This window comes from Myotis nattereri, assembly GCF_964212035.1.
Source record: "Myotis nattereri genome assembly, chromosome: 12".
Classification (NCBI taxonomy): domain Eukaryota; kingdom Metazoa; phylum Chordata; class Mammalia; order Chiroptera; family Vespertilionidae; genus Myotis; species Myotis nattereri.
In genome coordinates, this window is record NC_138087.1 from 41,804,760 (window position 1) to 41,828,087 (window position 23,328).

Here is a 23,328-nt window from a genome sequence, read left to right on the forward strand (position 1 = left end):
CCCCTATGTGTTCACCCCGCTGTGGCCAGAGTTGGTAGATAAATCGTCATGGTGTCCTTTCCAATATGGCTCTAGAACCTCATTATAATAATAATATCAACTAATATTTGTTTAGCACTTAGTCTGTGCAAGGCACTGTTTAAAGCACTTCACATTGATACCTCATTTTCTTCTCATAACAGCTAGTAGAAAGCTACACTTTCAGGTGAGGAAGCTGGACTCAAAAAGCTTAAGTGATTCCCTCAAGGTCACTCAGTTCATAAGTGATAGGGTTGGGATTCAAACTCAGAATTTTAAAAAATATATATTTTATTGATTTCAGAGAGGAAGGGAGCGGGAGAGAGAGAGAGAAACATTAATGATGAGAGAGAATCATTCGTTGGCTGCCTCTTGCATGCCTCCTACTGGGGATGGAGCCCGCAACCTAGCCATGTGCCCTTGACCTGAATTAAACTGGGACCCTTTAGTCCACAGGCCGATGCTGTATCCACTGAACCAAACTTGCTAAGGCCAAACTCAAATGTTCTTTCCCTGGCCCTTCTTCTTGACCACCTCACCACTACTGTCTCCCAGGAGGCCTCATGGAAGCTGGGAGGAAGTGAGAAGGTGGCAATCAGAATCACAGAATCAAAAAACCCTCACAGCCCCAGCCTCTCATCCCATCTCCAGAAAGAATCCCCTGAATGTCATCTCTGACAAGTTGTCACTCTGCTTCTCCTCAGGTGCTGCTGGTGACCTGGAACTTGGTGTCATGTGAGGCAGCCTAGTCCATTTTTAGATAGCACTAATTGCACCATGTTATTCCATATTTTGAGCACAAATAATTTCTCTCCCTAAATTCACCTACTTGTCCTAGTTCTGTTTTCTGGAGCTCCACCAAATAAGACTTTTCTTCCTTTTGACGGACAAACCTTTCAATATTTAAAGATCCGAGGGATTTTGGAACAGTCTCCTACCTCCTTCTCCTACTTGCAGCACAAATGCAGGATTTTACTCTCTAAATGTGACAGTCCTTTGCATTCATTTATGCGAGCAGCTTATTATTTGTGCCTGTTAATGCAGAAGGACATGGTTATACATATGAATGATTAGCTTCGTTGTAGGGTTTATTTGATTGGAACAGTCACCACACCTCTGTGCAGTCTTCAGAGTTTATTATTCCACTTCCTTGATTCAGCACATGGGCTTTGTGCATTGCCTTAGCTGGGCCCTGGTGTTAAATAAACGAAGTCACCATTTATCTCTTCATAACTTAAAAACAGCAAGAGAAGAACATGTGTGAAAGAGTACTTTTGTGCAGGTGGAGGACTAAGATGTAAAGAGAGAAAGCACATACGTGAGTTTTGGGGTGTCATAAGGGAGGACCTGGAAAGAGGTGGTGATGCTGCTGGTGTGGGTCCACAGCGTGAAGAGTGAAGTATGAGAGACTTAAAGGATAAATTTGCTGAGGGTAGAATACAAACTAGAATAACTTTGGCAACAACTTATGGTAGTTCTGCTTTCATTTGAGGAAGGGTAGAGATTACAGAATATAGACAGATTGACAATACTTTTGTTAAATTAGGCATAATAGTTATGGAAGTTGCGAGTTTGGCAATTGCTTATGTAATATTGCATTCTTGATAGAAATAATCAGGAGGCCCAGAGATTTCTGTGTCTCAGCAAAACACTTGAGTTTTGTAAAGAATATTCCATCTTTAGGAAAGCCTTTTTACTTGAACTGACTCCCTTTTGCTTGGGGAGAGGGCTCCTCCCCTTCCTCCATTGTGTCCCACTGTTGCGTATTTGAACGCGAATTGGCCAGACCTGCAATAGCCACTTACCAGTCACATGACTATGGGGAAGCCTTTTCCTCATTTGAGACCTCAATTTCCTCATCTGTGAAGTGAGGAGTTAGATTAAGGTTCTTTCCAGCTCTGAAGGTCATAAGTCCTTTCTTATTTTGGTGTAGAGGTTCCCTGATATATAAAGGTCTAGTACAGACACAAATGGCCCATTTCTCTTTGTGACATCCATGCTGTTGTAGATTGAATTATTGGTTGCAATTCTTCATTCCCTTTTCCAGGGGAATTATACATTCATACGCTTGTCAATGTCTTAGGAAGGGCAAATTATACTTTTCTGCTTTTTGGCTTTACTAGTAAGCTTGATCATGTGACTTGCTTTGACCAATGGAGTGTTAGCAGATGTGACATAAGCAAAGGCTTGAAATATGCTTGTACATATCTTCTGGTCCAAGAAGGATGAGAGGAGTTGAATCTAAACACAGACCAGACCTAGACACAACCCACAGCTTACACACCAATCTACATCAGTTGAATCCCAGCAGGTGCAGAATGAAAAATAAATGCTTGCCTTAGCTGGTTTGGCTCAGTGGATAGAACATTGGCCTGCAGACCAAAGGGTCCTGGGTTCAATTCCGGTCAAGGACATGTACCTCAGTTTCAGGCTCCTCCCTGGTTTGGGCCCTGGTTGTGGCACGTGTAGGAGGCAACAAATCATTGTATTTCTCTCACATCAATATTTCCTCTATGTCTTTCTCTCTCTTTTCCATTCTCTCTGAAAATCAATGGAAAATATCCTTGGGTGAGGATTAAAAAAGAAAAATAAATGCTTTATGTTTTTGTTCCTGAGATTGTATAGTTGTTGTTTTTGCAGCATTAATTAATCATGAAAGTAAAACACACTTAATGTATAAATCTTTATTAATGGACATCATGTACTCATTTATTTAAAATTTTGCTAGTTATTTATATTGTCTTTTATTTATATCTATATTCTATGTTTTGTTACAAGGAGAGAGAGAGAGAAAAACATTGATGTGAAAGAGAAGCATCGATTGGTTGTGGGGTGGATGGGATGAACAACCAACCAACTAAGCCACAACAGCCAGGGCTGTTATGTATATTTTAATCAAGGCCTTAATGCCCTTTGTGGCCAACTATTTAGTTTGGTTTGGATTTTTGTTTCACAGAGATGTGAGTCATTAGGGTAAAGATGTTTTTGCCATTCAAGCTATTTATTATATTTATGAGTGGAACCCCAAACCTCAGCTGAAATGACTCTCATTATTCTGTTCAGCTATCTGGATGCAGAATTTGGGTTTAAATGCACACTGGGAGTCAGAGCCTTTGAACTGTGTGGACTCTTTGCTCCTAATACAGGCTCAGTTCTCATCCACAAACTTCATCTGCAGTGCTTAAATAGCTGCCATTTATTTACTGCTGCCCAACATGGGGGAAGGATTGCAGCACAGAAAAAGTGGAGTCAGCAGTCTTTGGGGGTTTAAGAGTCTTGAGAATTAACGAACTCTTTTCTACCATGCTGTGTTCCAAAATTAATCTGGTTTCTGCCTGCCATGAAGTGATACGGTTTGTTGTTATATGGTTATTTAAGGCACAGCATTTACTCTCCATAATTGGCATTTCTCTGCTCTTCTCTTACAAGATCAAACAAAGCGATATCCTGTGTATAACCTCAGAAGCTATGAGCTGAGATGCCCATTCGCCCCTAAAATACTCACTTTTCTGCCCAACTGCTGCTAGGTCCGTTGGAATTTGGTAGTTTCACTTTGTGTATCCAACACATCCTTAGGCTTGCTTGGGAATGTGCATAAAATTTAAAACAACCCCATATAACTTGAAGAGAGAAAATCCATGCTGTGGTCATGCATAGTTCTTTCAGAACTGAGTTTCTTTGCATCATGTTATCTCATGTTTCCCTGTTAATATTCCACAAGCTTTCCAAACTCGAGCTCAGAACATGTAGTCTGTAAGCTCTTTATGGTAGAGTTAACACAAAAAAATTGGGGATGGAAGGGAATTTAAGGTGAAATTAATCAAGGAAAAAGAATTTCAGTCAAACATAGATTTTGAGCTTGTGTTTTCTTTGATAATAAAGAAGAGATTTCCACTCTGTAGGTGTTGGTGGTACAGATTTCCCAGAAGGACACTGCCTTCTTGCCTATCTTGGTAACAGTTCTAGGTAGAAGGTAGGAATCACTCCTTCTCAGAGGACAGGAATACTTGTCCAAAGCATTTGGGGATTCATAAATATTGAGTGTGACTCTTCTAATACTACCTGTTATTGGAATGACATAGCAAATGTTTTAGTCAAATAATGCGATAAAAATAGAAAACCTAGAGCACTGGAAATAAGATTGTAGTATGGAACCTTTAAAACTTGTTTTACAATTTATTAACCACGTTCTCATTCATTATTGCATTTATTAAAATATTCCTATGAGCATAGTTATTAGATTCATATATCAAGTATCAAACTTTAACTTAGGTGTATCTTACCATTAATCCTTTATATCTATATGTCTTTTCTGGCTTCATATCAAAAGCTACTTAGAGGACAAAGCTTCAGGTTTTATTTATTTTTTTATTTTTTTTAATATATTTTTATTAATTTTTTACAGAGAGGAAGGGAGAGAGATAGAGAGTCAGAAACATCGATGAGAGAGAAACATCGATCAGCCGCCTCCTGCACATCCCCCACCGGGGATGTGCCCGCAACCCAGGTACATGCCCTTGACCGGAATCGAACCTGGGACCCCTCAGTCCACAGGCCGATGCTCTATCCACTGAGCCAAACCGGTTTCGGCCAAAGCTTTAGGTTTTAAACTTTTTGATGTCCCCATGCAGTGCCTATAATAATATGATTCCATCTCAAAGGTTAAGGAATTTGTCAAAGATTCCACAACTGGTGAATTGCAGACTCAGAGATGCAAACTCTTACGTAGACTAATACTCTTTTCACCATAATAACTGCTTTTCTGTTATCTTTATAAACTCATAAACAACTATCCAGGACCACACTATGACCACCCACTGGCACCAGGCCAGCCAACGCGGGTGTGATGCGATTGGTCTGGCCCGGCCATTGCCCCATGATCACCCTGCAGAGGGAGGCCCAGGCCACTGACTGGTGGGCTGCAGTGGGTGGGTGGGGCCTCCCTCTGTGGTCCCGGTTGCCGGTGCCAGAGGGAAGCTGGTGCCGGCAGCCAGGGGAAGGAAGGCCTACTCTTGCATGAATTTCATGCATTGGGCCTCTAGCTTTTCCATAAATGTGTTTAGAAAGTACCCATGAACTGGTTTTGTTTTCACTCCCCAGCATGGCCTTGGTGGGACTTTACTGGGTCTAAATTTCCCTTTAAGATACCAGAGAACATCTGATACAGTTCATTTATCTTTATTTTGGAAAACGTTTCTGTGGTCTTTCAAATAGCAATCTATTTTAATGTATTGAAGCTTTCTTTGAGAAAGAAAGTGAGAGAAATGCTATGGAGGAATTATCCATAATTATATATAATTTATATGTCAATTATCTGTCAAATAATAAACTTAAGAATTAGGAGTCAGAAAAAGGGGACATATGTAATACTTTCAACAATAAAGATTTAAAAGAAAAAAATTAGGAGTCAATGTCAACAAAAAATTATGTGCAAATAAAGTAAAATCATATCTGAAAATATACATATCCAGCATGATTCAATTTATTGACTTTTGATTTATACATAACATCTCAAAAAAACCTATCACATATGCAAACTTGCTGATAAAGAGTTAGATTGGAAGATATATGGAAAATTACAACATTTACAGAGTAATGTTATCAGAATAACAATGGAGAACTTTCAATATGGTTTCCCACTGTCTCAGTGTCTTATCCATAAAGGATATTATACTAGTATATGGTACAGTGGTTATGAACCTGGACTTTGAGTCAGCCTGCTTGGTTTGTGCTCTAGTCTTGCTCCTTTAAATAGCTGTGTGACTTTGGTCAACTTAACTTCCCTTCCCTTGGTAAAATAAAGATGCCATTAATATCTACTCCAGGCTTGGTAAGGGAAGACTGGGCAGCAGGGAATGCAATAAATCTAACACCATAGGACAGGACAGTTATATGCTGTCACCTGAATCTTCTATAAAGCTCACTGCCACTATCTTGGGACTCTCAATACTATTATGAGTAAACTCTCAATTGCCCCTTTGTCTTTGCAGCATTCTCAAGATTCAAAGTCCCAGTTGGAAGCACTTGATTGACTGAGCCTACGTCACGTGCCTGCACCATAGTGATCAGTGAGTAAGAGCAGGATTCCTAGGCCCCTTTGGCTTCTGTAGTTAAAAAAAAACCAACACAAAAAAGGGGGGGTGGACTTACTCTCCAATACTTGTCTGCATTAGATGGGCATTCAGATGTCTTCTCCAAAAAGACAAATGTTTTTCTTATTGTGATGTGTGTGTGTGTTTTGTTTTTTTTTAATTTATTAGAGCACTTTTTACATTAGCAGTATTAATACTTTGCCATGTTTGTTGCATATATCTTTCCTTTTCTTTTTCAGCCATTGTGGAAAAGTAAACTTTTAATAAAAATGATTCCAACCAGTTCTTTTCTGCAGCATGCTATACAATTGATAGAGAATTGTTTCTTATTCAAACAAACCCTGCTCTCCTGGCCACAGTTCATTTAACTAGGAGTCTATGTATAGAGGAAGGTGGTTTGTTATAATGATACATCTTGGCCTGTCCTCTACCTAACAAGGTTATTTCATATTAGAGGCTTGATGCATGAAATTCATGCACTGCCGAGGGTGGGGGGGGATGTCCCTCAGCCCAGCCTGCACCCTCTCCAATCTGGGACTCCTCGGGAGGTGTCTGACTGCTGGGACTGCTTGCTTCCAATTGCTCGCCTGACTGCCTGTCTGATCAGCCCCTAATTGCTTCTGCCTGCCAGCCTGATCAATGCCTAACTGCTCCCCTGCTGGCCTGGTTCCCCTAAGTACCCTCCCCTGCTGGCCTGGTCACCCCTAACTGCCCTCCCCTGCTGTCATGATTGCCCACAACTGGCCTCCCCTGCTGGCCATCTTGTGGCTGTGGGTGCTGCCATCTTTGAAGGCGGGGCAGTCAATTAGCATATTCCCTCCTTATTGGCTGTGGGCGCTGCCATCTTTGCAATGGCATGAGGGTCAATTAGCATATTAGCTTTTTATTAGATAGGATAAGGGATAGAAAATTCACCCGAATTCCTTCTTGGGAAGTTAAAAATGTTAGTTGAACAAAAGAAGACTGGCCATTCAAGCTTTATAATAAAACTTTACCAGGTCTGGTAAAGATGGTTTGTGAGTCCTTTTTTCTATTATAGTTTAGGACTTTAATCATTATAAACATCTCTGTACTTAAATAATTCAAAAGAAATGGGTGCTATACCATGGACAATTCTTTGAAATACTTCCCGTAATAGGTATTCCTTGGTAGCCAGTTTCAGAATTTGTTAAGCATTGCACAGTCAAAAAAAATTCTTCCCTGATGAATACCTTAACATGCTCTTGCTTAACTGGTTCCTTCTAGCTCCAAGGAAAACCCCCTATTTCTATCTAAAGTGACCTGCAATTCTTGCTAACCAGCCTTCCCCATATGGAGTTAAAGTTCTTTCTTTTCCAGAGAGTCTCAGTATGAGTGTTTACAAAACTCTAGAGAAAATGTAGTTGAACCTTACACATGACTTCGATGAAGGAATAGATGCAGTGCCAACAGAAATTAACTTCCATATAAAGCCAAAACGAACAGGCTGGGATCATAAAGAGAACCAGGAAATGTTTTCCAAAAGACTCAGCAGGCAAATAAATCCATATTTCCAAATCAATGCTTCCCCAAGCTCATGGAGAAAAGTAAATAACAGTTTCAGGGTACATGGCTTTCCAAATTTACTACTTACAATTAAAGTCTGTAAGTAGTCCCCAATGGTGCTTCAAAAAATTCCTGAGTGTGTTCTCATCGGCTTTATTCTAAACTCTTAGGGCACAGTAATATTTTCCTTTCTGTTTTTACCAGGAGATGCACATGAGTGGAACATTCCCTCCCTGATATATGTATGTGTATATCATGGAAAAGATAAACTTCTCAATGCCTGCTGAAGAATTTGAACAGATCTTTCCCTCATCAGTGAGTTGATTTTTAAGCTGCTAAGCTACTGTTCCCTGTTGGGCACTGTAGTGATGAAATACACAGAAAAAGGGCCACTGTTGTGTACCCAATAGACAGCTTGGAAATACATGTACTCATCTAGGATAAAACTGAATTTTTCTTTTCACTGAATTATTAGTGAAATACTGTCTTCAAGGTTGAGGCTCCCAGAGGTGGTTTATGGATGTATAAATTGAATGAGTTTGTAAGTGTGCATATATGTGTGTGTGTAGAGAATTTTTCATGCCATGAATTAATTCTGAAATGACTTCTCAGAGTTGTGTAGTCCTCTTCTTTCACACACAGAGAATAATTGGACTCTTTGTTCAATTGAGAAAATGAGGCAGGGATGGGTGGAGGAGTAACTTCAGAAGGAAATCATAAAAGCAGTCCAGAGGAAATTTAATTTTATCTGTGAAAACAACCAGAACTCAACTCCCCTCCAAACAAGTTAGGAAGAGTGACTCCTATTGCAGTTACAGTGTGTTCCCTGCTGGAGCAGCTGTGCTGAGGCTGTGGGTTAGTTGGAAGAAGTTGTGTATAGAAGACCTCAGAGGAAGAGCATATTTGATTGGTCTTTGGTTGAACATTTTTATGATCAGCCAAAGCCAAAATGATTTGCTATGGACCAAGTATGGTATCTCCCATTCTTTGCTATCTTGTCTTCTTGTCTCCTTTGCCCCCTTTGAGTACATTTATTAACTTACATTTCCCAAAGAATTGTCAACTTGCATGATCCTAGTTTTGGCATTTTTTCTCCCCAACCACTTGTCCAGACCCCTGCCCTTCTCTTTAGCTCAGTCACTCCTTCCTTCGCCTATTGTCTTTATTATCTCCTCTTTCTCCTGCCTTCTTTCCATCACATTTCTCTTCTCTCTCTTTAAAGGCTGGACTAAACTTGGGCAAATTTGTGGTATTTCAATTTCTCACTTTAAAAAAATATATATACAGGAGAAACCAAGATGGCGGCATAGGTAAACACTGGAAATTGCTGCCTCGCACAACAACTTCAAAAACACAAGTAAAAGACATCATCCAGAACCACAGGAAGGCTGGCTGAGTGGAAATTCTACATTTAGAAGGAAAGAGAAAAGCACACTGAGACTCAGAGGAGGTGCGGTGTGGAAGTAAAGTGCAGAGGCGCACACGGAAAGGGCTGGCAGCTAAGGACTCGGTTGTCTTTTTCAACTGGGAGGGAGTCTCAAGCTCCCGACTGCTCTGAACTCCAGTTCCAGGCAGTCTCTGGGGACCCAGACTCATACGGGGGAAAAACTGGACTGTCTGAGGGCAGACCTCGAGGGCGGCTTTCTCTCAGAGGTGCTTGCAGCGATTACCAAGACACTGAGATGCCGGGCCTCTTAGGGTAGGACTGGGGAGCAGCCATAGCTGCTTGCTCCAACCTGTTGATCCCCTGAGACTCCGCCCCACTCCAACTGTGCGCAGAGGCTTTTGCATATGAAAGGCCTGGCCCTTTGCAACCTGAAAATTACCTAACAAACTGCAGCTGAATCAGAGAGAACCAGAACTTCCAAAAGATGATCCAAGGCCCCACAGCAGCTTGCATTGCTTCACAGCTGGGCCTCATCTGGGCACCTCTAAATCCCAAACAAAGAAGAGGAATCTCTCCATAGCTCCTGCTGGGTAGCCTCAGGTAGAGGCTAAATTAGCACCTCCTTAGAGATCCAAGAGCCAGTGTGCCCAGTGGTCAGAGTGGGACCATCCAAATTACAACTCCTCAGATCCATAAGGGACACACTCTGAAGCAAGTCTTGCCCCAGAAGGGTGTCTCCAGCTCAGAAGTTCTTCCACTGCAGACACAGCTGATTCTCACAGCCAATTAGCCTGGAGGTCAATTCCTCCCAGTGATACCTACAACAGTCAAGGCTTAACTACAACAAGACTGTGCACCAAGCCCACAAAGGGGTGCACCAAGAGTGTCCACCTCAGGTAATTGGGGAGGCTGAGCCACTGGCCCTATAGGACACCTAAGACAGAAAGCCACTCTATCAACACAGGGAAGCATAAAAAATGCAGAGCCAAAAATCAGGTCACAAATGACAGAAATGGAGAAAAGCACACTACTGGATATAGAGTTCAAAACCACGGTTATAAGGTTTTTCAAGAATTTTCTAGAAACAGCCGATAAATTTAGTGAGACCCTCAAAAAGACTGGTGAGACCGCCAATAAATGTAGTGAGACCCTCAAGAAATCTAGTGAGACCCTCGAGGTTATGAAAAAGGACCAACTAGAAATTAAGCATACACTGACTGAAATAAAGGATATTATGCAGAGTTCCAACAGCAGACTAGAGGATCACAAGAATCAAGTCAAAAATTTGTAATACAAAGAAGCAAAAATCATCCAACTGGAAAAACAAAAAGAAAAAAGAATCCAAAAATATGAAGATAGTATAAAGTGCCTCTGGGACAACTTCAAGGATATCAACATCCGAATTATGGGGGTGCCAGAAGAAGAGAGAGAGCAAGATATTGAAAACCTTTTTGAAGAAATAATGACAGAAAACTTCCCCTACCTGGTGAAAGAAATAGACTTACAAGTCCAGGAAGCACAGAGAACCCCAAACAAAAGGAATCCAAAGAGGACCACACCAAGACACATCATCATTAAAATGCCAAGAGCAAAAGACAAAGAGAGAATCTTAAAAGCAGCAAGAGAAAAAAAGTCAGTTACCTACAAGGGAGTACCCATATGACTGTCAGCTGATTTCTCAACAGAAACTATGCAGGCCAGAAGGGACTGGCAAGAAATATTCAAAGTGATGAATAGCAAGAACCTACAACCAAGATTACTTTACCCAGCAAAGCTATCATTCAGAATTGAAGGTCAGATAAAGAGCTTCACAGATAAGGAAAAGCTAAAGGAGTTCATCACCACCAAACCAGTATTATATGAAATGCTGAAAGGTATCCTTTAAGAAGTGGAAGAAGAAGAAAAAGGTAAAGATACAAATTATGATCAACAAATACACATCTATCAACAAGTGAATCTAAAAATCAAGTGAATAGATAATGTGATGAACAGAATAAACTGGTGATTATAATAGAATCAGGGGCACAGAAAGGGAGTGGACTGACTATTTTTGGTGGGGGAAGGGGTGTGGGGGGTGTGGGAAGAGACTGGACAAAAATTGTACACCCTTGGATGAGAACAGTAGGTGGTGGGGGTAAGGGCAGAGGGTGGGGTGGCAACCGGGTGGAGGGGAGCTATGGGGGCAAAAAGAGGAACAACTATAATAATCTGAACAATAAAGATTTAATTAAAATAAATAAATAAATAAATAAAATATATTCATACTTTTTATTGATTTCAGAGAGGAAGGCTGAGGGAGAGGGAGACAGAAACATCAACGATGAGAGAGAATCATGGATTGCTTGCCTCCTGCAACCCAGGCAGGTGCCCTGACTGGGAATCGAACTGTGGCCTCCTGGTTCATAGGTCGACGCTCAACCACTGAGCCACGCCGGTCGGGCTCAATCTCTCAGTTTTTTAGACCTGGATTGCTCCTCTCCTCATTGATTTCTGCTTTTCTACTGTCCAGTGCTATTATGTTCATTTTCCATCAAAGTAAAAAAAGGGGGGGGGACTTAATTCCTTTAAATGTTATTTTCCTGGGATGAATCTTAGCTTAATAGCTACAAAGTGTTTAGATAAAAGGATGAAACACCAATGTGGAATTTCAGGGGAGATGGGCTGGAATTCTGGGGGATTTCCATGTGTCCTACAGTCCTGTTTTCTTTGTCCTTCATATAACTCCGTGAAGCAGTGGGAATGTAGCTTTGAGAAGTCCTTTGATTTCCTCTTTCAGAATCTTGGAGTGTTTAGGACCTTCTGAGAGGAAGGAAGCACCTGAGCGATAAATATTGGAACTGGGTCCCCAGAAGCAGCAAAACTGAGACAGAAGTTTAAGCAGATACAAAGAGCCAGGAGAGGGCTGGCTGCTGGGACAGGGTTGCTTATTTAGCTCCGTGCAGATCTGGGTACAAAGAGCACTCTTATATGGGGAAACTGATTTATAACAACCAAACTCGGGTGGGGTGAAGCTGCCATTGTCTAAAAAGATCAGTATTTAGGTTGCTAATCCAGAAAATAGACAGATATTGTCCAGATATTGTGACTATCCATCGGCAGTTTTGGGACTCTGATCACAAGAAGACTGCTTCAACCACACTTAGTGCCTCCAGATGCTTTCCAGACACCCTCTAACTCTGATGCCTTTATTTTTATGTATTTATTCTTTTAAAGATTTTATTTTTATTGATTTTTAGAGAGAGAGAAAGGGAGAGGGAAATAGAAACATCAATGTGAGAGCGGAACATCAATCAGCTGCCTCCTGCACTCCAGGGATCAAGCCTGCAACCTGGGTATGTGCCCTGACTGGGAATCCAACCAGCAACCTTTGGGTGCATGCAACAATGCCGAACCAACTAAGCCACACCAGCCAGGGGTCAGATTTGGCCTTTCAAACTCAACTCAGTGTCCCTGGTCTGGAAGGCCGTCCCTGACCACGCAGTCAGTGGGGCAATGCCTTTCCCAGTGCTCCCACGGACCTTGTTTTTGTGCAAGCTCTCACCACACTGCCTTGTAGTGGTCTTGTCATCTGATTTTCCTTCTAGGCCATTAGCAAGATGAGGGCACAGACTACACACTAATCTGTGCATTAAACTGTGTCCAGCATGCTGAGCGCGTGCCTGGCACAGCATGGATGCTTAGCAGATAGTTGTTGAATGAATGAATACACACATCATGTCCTTTAGGACAGTAGACAAAGGAATTTCTAAGTCATTGCAGAACCAGACCCCAGAACAAACTTCTGCTACTGAGATGGAAAAATGTGTCTTTGAATTCAGATAGTGTTTGAGGTTCCTCTTAGCCTTAAAAGAAGTCAACAAAATTGTAGAGAGCTGCAGTAGAAGTGGATGGAAAATAAAGGAGGAGGGAGACGCTGACTTATCCCCTTGAGCTGGCAAAGTATACAATACACACCAGACAATGGGGAGAAACCATCCATCTGCCCATGGAAATCAATTAAATAAAGGGGGCTGGATAGATGCCCCTGTGTGCTTTCTCAGGGTCTCAGTCTCTTCATATTCACCAAGGCTTTATATTTTGGGACATTTAAGCTCAGCTCCTCCCATTCCTTCTGAGATAATAAAATCAGGAGAGAAATACTGGGACAGCATCCAGCTTGTGCTGTTTGGTAAGAGCTTTGGGAGAGCATGGGCATTTGGAAATTTACAGAAGTACTAAGTGGGGAAAATTGGAATTGGAAAGGGGGTGGGGTGGAGAAGGTGACTGTGCTTTTTCTTATATGCCCTCCTGTATTATATAAATGTCTAAAGTTATTTGCATGCATTATTTTGATAAGCTAGTAAAATACTTATTTTCAAAACAAATAAGAGTAGGATGGAGAGAGCAGTGTTGGGGCATGCGGGACAGTGGGAGGGAACACATGAGTAATAATCACATTTTGGAGAAAAGCTGGTGTCAGTGCTGGTGTAGCTCCTTTATGATGCTGTTGCTACTCTGTCAAGATGCACTGGGGCATTACACAAAGGGCATACTTACCCAGTGTTCCTGGATTTGGGTCTACATGGTCCAACCCTTGCACTCCACACCTCATTTTCCTTTCCAGTAACATTTCATTTCTTGTCTTTGGCCCTAAAGTATTCACGGTCAGCCTCTCAAGTAATAGCTTTCCTGACTTGCCTTGGCTTCCAGGTTGTCTGTTCCAGATGCTGCCCTGTGAGGAAGTCCTCTCTTGTTCCAGTCATGCTGTGGCACCTGCACAGCTGAAAAGACCAGAGGAAGGCCTGAGCAGGTGAATGAGAGGCAGTAAAACAAAAGGGATCCATCCCCGTGGTCATACCAACCTTTCTTTCAAGGCCTATGTCCTTCCATTTCCTGGCTGTGTGACCTTTTGTACATTAACTTTCTGAGCCTTCATCTGCAAATGGAAGATACCACTAAATAAAAGCTCAATATCATCATTGATATTAAACTCCACTGCAGCAGGGATGTAAATGTATACACACTGTCCTTTTTTAAAAAATATAATTTTATTGATTTGAGAGAGAAAGGGAGAGGGAGAGAGAGAGAGATAGAAACATCAATAATGAGAGAGAATCATTGATGGGCTGCCTCCTGCATTCCCCCCACTGGGGATCGAGCCCACAACCCAAGCATGTGCCCTGACTGGGAATCGAACCCTGACCTCTTGGCTCATGGGTCAGTGCTCAACCACTGAGCCACACTGGCTGGGCTGCACCCACTGTTCTTAACTCTGGCAATGACAACAATAAAGAATGGAGCCTTTCCTCTATTATAAATCAGTCTGTCCTCACCAAAGAGCACCCTCCTTCAACCACTCCTGCCCCAGGTGGCTAAACCTGAGTGATGAAGGGGGTGTCAGTCCCATCAGATGAATTTCATTTAATTCTATAAATAAAATAATTTCTTTTGGTAGATTCTTTGTTGGATAAAGTGCAAGGTTTTTCAGATTTCTGCTTCCTCCCTCTTTTTTTTTTTTTTTTTTGCATCTGACTATGAGACTTAAGTGATCTCATGGTGGTAGAGAAAGATAGGGGGTCCTTGGTGTCCCTTTGGATCTTGGTCTCTGCTGTGTCATGGCTGATCTGAGCTGCAGCATGAACTGGTGACCACTGAGTGGGACTGGTGTCATCCCAGGGAGTTGTGCTGCTGCCAGGTGTAGCTGAGGACCATTCCAGTCTTTGCAGACTTGGCCCTACCTTGTTGGCAGTGCAGAGGTGCAGTGTGACTCCCCTAGGTTTCTTGTGAAGACAGCCCACCCTGCTGCAGGAACCATAGGCAGTGGTGTGCTGCAAAATGATTAGTAGTTAGTGTGAGGTGGGAGAAGTCCTCATTTATTGTCTTTGCACACTTTTTGTGGTATCAGTAGTCCCACCTTGACATGTCAAGCTACCAATATGACATCACCAAATGCAGAGTTAGGAAGGGATGCATGATAGAGATACATAAGATGTAAATAACATTGAAAGCATAGATAACAGTAAAATGTAGTAAAATAACTAAGGAACAATCATTTTGAATATTTCATTACCTTTATTTTAAATATTATTTATTTAATTTTAAGTTTAAATAATTTATTTTTTAATAATTGCCAGGTTTAACATATGGCTTGCGAAATTACTGACAATTTGCCAGTGACCTCTCTGAGCCAATGAGCCAGCTCTGATCCGCCACTGGCAGATAATGTCATCTGCTTTGTCAAGACAACTGACAAGATCCTAATCAGACCTTCACCTAAGTTCAATGTTCCCTTTCAGGATCAGTTTGGGAGAGCTAAATTTAGGTCCACCCTTTGCTGTCCACAACCTATGATGCAATATCCTCTCAAAATACCAAAAAGGAAGCAGAGCAGAAGCTCCTCTGCCCATGGCATTAACCTTGACCCACATAACTCACTGCCCCCTCACTCCTTCTATAGAATTGGTCAAATAAGCAGAATGTCAAATTCCCTTAAACTCTTGAAGCAAAGTCAATGGCCAATTCACAGAAACCCATTTCACCAAATGAAGAATTCACCAAATTTATTTTCACTTTGTTTTAATTGACTAGTTTTCCTACTAGCATCTAAAAGAAGAATGCTAAATTTGATCTCCTGCAACAGCTGGAGGAAAGAGGCCGGAAGAGAGGAAGTTTTATTAAATGCTTGTCCAGGAGCCCACAACAACATCTCCTTCCTGCTTCTCATCTCACAGAGCTGCTTTCTCTGATCTCGGTGGCCCTTTTTTTTTTCCAGAGTCCTGGTCACTTCCTTCTCCACGTTGCAGATTCCAGAGCCCAACCTGCCTCTCAGGACTTCTGAGTGGCCACAGAGGACAATGCTGCTGCTCTAGCTTTCCATTGGATGGCTGTTTAAACAAAACAAATGAGAACAGGCATTGGCAAAAATAACAAGCCCAAGAGAGTCCTGGAGACTGAAGTCAGCACAACGCATTCCTCATAGCACTGGTCTCTGTTTATACAGCAATCTCTTAGTCTCCTCTTAATCACCTCGGCATTTAAAAAGCAGGTATCTGGGCTTGTAGGTATTGAGAAACCACTGAAGACTTCAGTAGGGGAATGCCAACATTTAATCTGCTTTAGAAACTCAGCTATAGTAGCAACATGTGAGAAAACCCAAAAGGTAGAATTTGTAAGCAGGGAACTTTTTAGAGTTTATTAGAACCTAGGTGAAAGATGACAGCCTAAACTCCAGTAATAGAAGTGATGGAATTATAAGAGCCCTTTCCAGGCTACCCTAACTTAGGGGAACCCCATTTGACTTTTTACCACTGTGCCCTGTGTTTTTCCTCCCGAGCCTTTGTGGAAATTTATAATTTCATATTTATTGTTGACTTATTGCTCCTTCCCTAGACTGTAAGCTCCGCAGGGGCAAGCCTACATCATTTCCCAAAGTATTCTCAACAGCTAGTGCAGGGTTGGGAATGTAACGTGCTCCACAACACATTTGTGGGAGGAAGGCAGAATGAGGAAGAAAGAAAGGATGTTCCTCAGTAGAAGAAGCTTAGCTATATTTTTGGGGAAGGGGAAGGTGCTTATGGAGAGGGAGAAGTAGGAAGCACAGAGAAGACATGATCAGAGACGGCACAGATTCCAGGAGAAGCAGAAACAAACAGGAGAAAAATGAAAGTAGAGGAATTAGCTTTGCCTGAGAGAGGGTTTTAGCTTTGCCTGCTTCTTCTAACAGGAAGAAGGAGAGAGAGAGAGAGAGAGAGAGAGAGAGAGAGAGAGAGAGAGAGAGAGAGAGAGAGAGAGAGAGAGAGAGGAGAGAGGAGAGGGAGAGAGGGAGAGAGGGAGAGAGAGAGAGAGAAGAAGAGAAGAGAAGAGAAGAGAAGAGAAGAGAAGAGAAGAGAAAAGAGAAGAGAAGAGAGAGAGGAGGAAGAGAAAAAGAAGAGGAGGAGAAAGAAAAGAGGCGGAGGGAGGAAGTGGAGGGAAGAGGAGGAGGGAGGAGGAGGAACAGGAGGGGAATTGAGAGGTTAGGAAGAGGAATTGAGAATTTAATGAGAATTTAACAAATTACTCAAAGGAAAGGAATAAGTTGGTGACCAAAAATGCCTAAAAAGGTTTCTGAGGGAGGGGCCAGCTGAAGAACAGTATGACCAAATTCACCTGGACCCAAATCTCATAGGCCAGTGACAGGGAAGAGGCACAGGATGATGGAGGGTTGGCTGTTGCGGGGAGGCCGTCTTTCTCCTGGTTACTCTTTTGTCTTCCTGCCACAGGAATGAAGAAGAAAGAAAGGATGTATTCACACCAATCCTTCATCTCTCCAGCTGTTAAAAGTTTTTAATGTGTCAGATAGGGCACGGACATAGAAAACAGGCCCTCAGCCCTCGGCTTCTTTGGGGGCCTCACCGAGGAACTGGTGCCTGCCAGCCCTGCTGTGCCCTAGATCTGTCTGCCAACGCTCCTCCCTCGCCGCCAGCGCTCCTGCCCTGGACCATAACTTCTTTTAGTAGTAAAGCAGCTTCTATCTTAGAAATCTTTCTGATAAACCCAGACATCTTCTGCACTTAGGTGACTGCCTTCTATAAGAGAAAGTCCATGAGTTTAGACTTTGAGAGACCTGGTGTGGTTCCTGGCTCTGGCATGGGGGAGCTTTGTGATCTTGAATAAATTGCCTACCCTTTCAGCCTCCATTGTTCAGAGTAAAATAAGGAAAATAACTGCAAAGGCAGAAGGTTGAAATGAGAGGGTTTATGTAAGTAATCCAGCAAAATGCACAGCACAAGGTAGACAGTCAGTAAATACTTTATCTCCAGATAGCAATCTAAATTATTTCCATTATAAATGACCTTTGCTTTTATCCTCCCTCCCTCCCTCCCTCCCCCTTTTCCTCCTTTCTTCCCTTGTATTTTAGTAATCAGTTTTCTGTACTAGATTGCAAAAGACTCCTCAGGGCAGGAATGACATCTTAATCATCAAAAGATAACTTTTATCTCTACAAAGTAATACATGTACTTGCTAGCTAAAAATGTCACATAATACACAAGAGTAGTTGCCTCATCTCTTTCATCCCCAGTCTCATTCTCCAGAGAAAATCATATGTAATTCTTAACAGTATGTTTATACTGTTATTTTCTGACTTATCAGTTTTAAAAGATTATTTATGTTCCTCTTTAACAGAAATATTTAGTTAGCATGGTTACACTATCACCCTGTCTCTGCCTTCCAAATAATTGTATCTTTTTTAATACTTGTGTTGGTTAACTTTATAATTTTAAATAATAAACATTTTTTTCTATCCATTACATGTAACATTCCTTGATTCCTTAAATTGTAAAATGGGAACATAATCATACCTACTCTTCTCTTCAACTTTCCTCACCCCTTTTGCTTTCTAACATCTGTCATCTATACTTTTGCTTTTATATGGTTAAGGTAGATAACACTTGTTTTCTCTTCTGGAGCTGTAATTCAGTCTTTTGTGCTTTGTTGATAGATTCTAAAGGCCAAATGACAGTAAATAGTGATTGCATTGCAGTTATTATATCAATATTATTCATGGCCTAGTCAAGCATATTTACTATCTTGTTTAGATTTTTGTTTTTCCTAGGGTTTGTAATTGCCTTTATTTATCTTTCACTGTCTGCTTTTAAAAATATATATATATTTTTATTGATCTCAGAGAGGAAGGGAGAGGGAGATAGAGATAGAAATATCAGTGATGAGAGAGAATCATTAATTGGCTGCCTCCTGCATGCCCCACACCGGGGATCAAGCCTGCAACCCAGGCATGTGCCCTGACTGGGAATCGAACCATGACCTCCTGATTCATAGGTTGATGCTCAACCATTGAACCATACCAGCCAGGCTGCTGTCTGCTTTAATAATGTATTTTAAACTTTTTCATTGTCTTCAATACAGGGTTCAAATATATAGATTTCTTTCTTTCCTGGAATACTTTCCCCCTAGACTCCCCCTTTTTCAACATAGGCTGCAAACCTGTTATCCTGGGATTTTCATTCATTACTCCTTTGAGTTGAATCTACCCAGTCCAAAATCCAAAGTCTTCCTCCTTTTCAGTTGGTTAATTTATTTTACAGAAAAAAGTCCAAAAGCTAATATCTTAGAAAGAGTACATGTGAGGTAAACTTTCTAAGTCCTTGCATGTCTGAAATTATGCTGCCTTTATATTGATTAGTAATTTGCTTTGGTTAAAAATTTTAGTGTTAAAATTTTTTATTTGAGGATTTGTCTTCTAGTATTCAGGGAAGCTGATAGCAGTCTAATTGTCTTTCCATTGTAAGTGACCTATTTTATTTATCTCTTTGTGGAAACTTTTAGAATATTTACCCTTTAATCTTAGTGTTCTGATATTTTAAAATTATGTGAGTGAGTTTTAATTTTATTTCCCTCCATACCTACCCAATGGGACTTTTCAGTCTGAAATCTTTTTGGTACTGGGAAATTATCTTTTATTTTTAGTTTGATAAGTGTTTCCTTTCTATTTTTTCATTCTTCTTTCTGGAACACATCTGTTGAACACTAGACATTATGTTTAGATCTTCTATAGCTCTTACTACTATTTTTTCTCTCAGATTTTGTATCTTCGTAATTTTTTATAATTTTTCAAATATCTTATTATCTTCAGCTTCCAATTTAAAAATATTTTAAAGACTGTTAATTTTAAAATAATTTTAGAGTTACAGAAAAATTGCAGAGATTGTATAAAGAGTACTCATGTGCTTCACAACTAGTTTCTTCTATTAACATCTTAGGTCTTAGCATGGTCCATTTGTCACAGTTAATAAATCAATCTTGATATATTCTTATTAACTCAAGTCCACATTTTTTTTAGATTTCCTTAGTTTTTACCTAACGTCCTTTTCCTGCTTTAAGATCCCATCTAGATGCCCCATGTCTGCTTAGGCTCCTCTTGGCTGTGATAGTTTTGAAGTTTCCTTCTCTCTGTTTAGCTTGTTTTCTCCAAGTTTTCATTCTGTTTAGTCTCTCCTCTGTGTTCATATTGGAAATGTTTCTCTGATTTCTAGTCTCCTTTGCTTGACTACTCATAATTCAGAGTGGGTGGAGGAATCTGATTTCCTGATGGGAATCTATGAAGGCATGGGTGGGTCTGGATAGCGAGGAGTTTCCCTGTAGGGTTATTGGTCCGGGCTGTTGTTGGAGGAACCCCTGCTATTCATGTTAATTTTTCCCTCTTGGGGCAATTCCTTAAAGAAGTATCTTCCAATCTTCAGCTCAAAGTGTAAGGTTTATCTGCTAGTAGTTGTTAATTTAATCCACGAATTTTCAGACCAGTACTCATACCCTCACCTCTGCTTGGCTTTCCCCCAAATAGAAACTCTGTTTAAATCTTTCTGATGTTCTGTTGTTGTGGGAGAAGGGAAGTAACACAGTGATATGGTATAGCCATAAGAATGTCAGGACAAGGATCCAATTGTTTTTATTACATCTTTCAACCAACCTTCTTTATTTTGCCTCCAGACTTCCCTTTAATCCCCATTTCTAGAAATATCTGATACTGTCAATTTCTGAGCCTTGATGATTTTGAAGTGAAGATTAGGTCAGATTTCAGCTTCCTTCACTGATGGTTAGATTTGGCCTGCTTGACTTTATAAGGCCCTTTGGTTAACACTCACCTGTCTGCTTTCCTACCTTCCTAACTTTTGTGCTATTGTATTATCTCCACTTATCCTTGGATATATACCTGCAAAAACTATCTATCTATCTATCTATCTATCTATCTATCTATCTATCCATCCATTCCTTTACTGTGGATCCAATTTATAACTTTTTATTCCCTTTGTATAATGCATTCTGGATTTTAACTGCTCAGTAAATATTAGTTACATTAAAACTTATAGAACCTAGAAAATCTCCATTTTGCTTTGAAGTTGATTGAGCACTAATCATATACCAAAGATATACACCATGCCCCAAATGTAACTGTCTTTCTCCTTTCTCAACTAAATTCAGAACAAAGATAATCTTTATGACTAATCCCTTTGTTTTCACATCTAAATAAGCCTCCAGAGAAGAGCAGCCAAACAAATTTATTATGGGTTGTAAATTAGCAATTTTAACACTGGTATTAAGCTGCTTTCTCTTAAAGTGTTGGGAGGGTGAGGTTCGGTGGGAGTCCTTTTTTTCCCAGTAGGGTTCTCAGTTAAAAGAGATGAAGTTATTAATAATTAACTTTATCAATGGTACTCATTTATGCAGCATTAGTTCTCCATCCCCAAACATATTTGGCTGAATATTGATTATGTGCCTCACCATTTTTAGACAAATGCTTTTGCTTTGGTGTATGATAAGTTAAATTAAAACTGCCTGCTTGCCTCTTTTTCTAAAAATATATATATTTTTAGTGATTTCAGAGAAGAAGGGAGAGGGAGAGAGAGATAGAAACATCAATGATGAGAGAAAGTCATTGATTGGCTGCTCCCTGCACGCCGCCCACTGGGGATTGAGCACAGGCATATGCCCTTGACTGGAATCTAACCCGGGACCCTTCGGTCCGCAGGCCGACCCTCTATCCTCTGAGCCAAACCAGGTAGGGTCCTACTTGCCTCTTATAAAATGTTGCTTCCCACATGGTTTATATATAATTTGTTCAAGTGGTAACAAAATGCTGGCTGATCAAAGAAGGAGGTTTTAGTCCTGGCTCTACTATTTCCAATGTAGAAGACTTTTGCCTAATCTTCCCAGCTTCCCCAATGTTCTGACTTCCCATTTACAAAACTGAGTTGACCTCACTCATCCTGGTTGATTAATTAATAATGGTGATAAAACCTACTCATGTTGAAGTGAGGATAAAATGAGTTAATGATGAATACATCCTGTTAGATCCCTTTAGTTTATAAAGTATTATATCAATATAAAGAAATACTATTTTAATATTTTTAAACACTATGTTAAAGTGAGACCTATTGGACTAAAAGATTTAGTGAGGGCAATATACTTTTATTTTTTAAAATATATTTTTATTGTTGAAAGTATTACAAATATCTCCCATTTAGGACAATATACTTTTAAAAATTGGCAGGGACAAGGACTTCTGAATCCCTTCCCTCTTGAGTAGTTTATGGATTAGAAGCAACACACTGAGTAGATCTCTTGCACACCCCAGTTCTCCTTCTAATTAGTCTGGCTTAGCTTTTGCTCTTGACTGAAGAACAGGAATGGCTGAGATCTTGACCAAATGTAGGCTCCAATCTTTCAAAGCTCCCTGTATTTTACCTGGTTTCTCTCTTGACCCAAAGTTCAATGTTAGTCCCAAGAGCTCATTGCTCATCTATGAAATTATTTTACAAACAGTAAGTAAAATTAAGTTGATGAGGTTCATCTACATTTGTCTGTCTAAGCATTCAATGTGCTCAGTGGGGCCAGCATTTTTTTCTTACAGAATTCTCTATAATGTCAAGAGCTCTGTCATTTTAATCATGCCATTCATTGATTTTCAGGGGAAAACCCAACTCTGTCTTTTAATTGCCTGCTCTGGACTTGGATCCTGACATTGAAAAGGTTTAACACATACTATCAGTGACAGTCCATTGGAAGATAGACAGACACAAAGCCATTCTCAAGGATTTCTGCCTTTATTTCTAAAATACCTTTTGACCACTGAAAAGGGGGTTGATCCTTCCCTTTTGTTTCTTTTAGTATGTTCACAGTGACAGATAAAAGGAGAGAGAGCTCTGAACCCAGGGAGTTTTCTTTCCTTTTTTTTCTTCTACATGAAAGACTTCATTGTCCTACCTCCACAGTTGACTGCAGGCCCAAGAGAAAGTAGCAAAAGATCAAGAAAGAGAGAAGGATTACTGACATATTTTCAGAGTGCAGGCTCTGGCTGAATAGAAATACATTGATATGCGAAAGAGGATCCTTGTTATATTCCAAAAGTCTGGGGGGCTTTGTCATTAGTGCCTTTAGTTCGGCTTTACTTGATTTGATCGGGAATGAAGCCTTTAAACTGACTTTAGAAACCTCCAACACGATAGTTCGTTGTCCGCTGTGATAAGGTTTAATTAGTGTAAATGGGAAATGTATCAGTATTTTTTCACCTCCTTTTCCTACTTGATCCTCTCGATACCTTTTTATTTTTGGAACTTTTTCCCAGGGAAGTATTTTTGCTTCCCCTTTCCCAATTCTTGGTTCTGGAGAACAAAAATGATAAATTTACATATGAAAAAAGAATATTTACCTAGCTACTCAGTAGTTTGTTTTCTGTATTCTTAAATAAAGCACATGCAATCTGAGGTGCTGGCTGCTTTTGTGTAGCTGTATATTGACAAGATTACCCAAATTAGGAATTTTCAGAGAATGATT

General features: G+C 40.5%; 1 protein-coding gene across 1 annotated transcript in view; it reads left to right on the forward strand.

Annotated features, from left to right (window-relative positions):
- TMC1 (transmembrane channel like 1) overlaps positions 1-23,328 on the forward strand; it is a 314,024-nt gene that overhangs the window by 35,074 nt on the left and 255,622 nt on the right. The window contains exons 3-5 of the mRNA XM_081103893.1: positions 6,009-6,086; positions 7,839-7,949; positions 13,711-13,810. The gene's annotated coding sequence lies outside the window, so the exon portion shown is untranslated. The remainder of the gene's footprint in view (positions 1-6,008; positions 6,087-7,838; positions 7,950-13,710; positions 13,811-23,328) is intronic.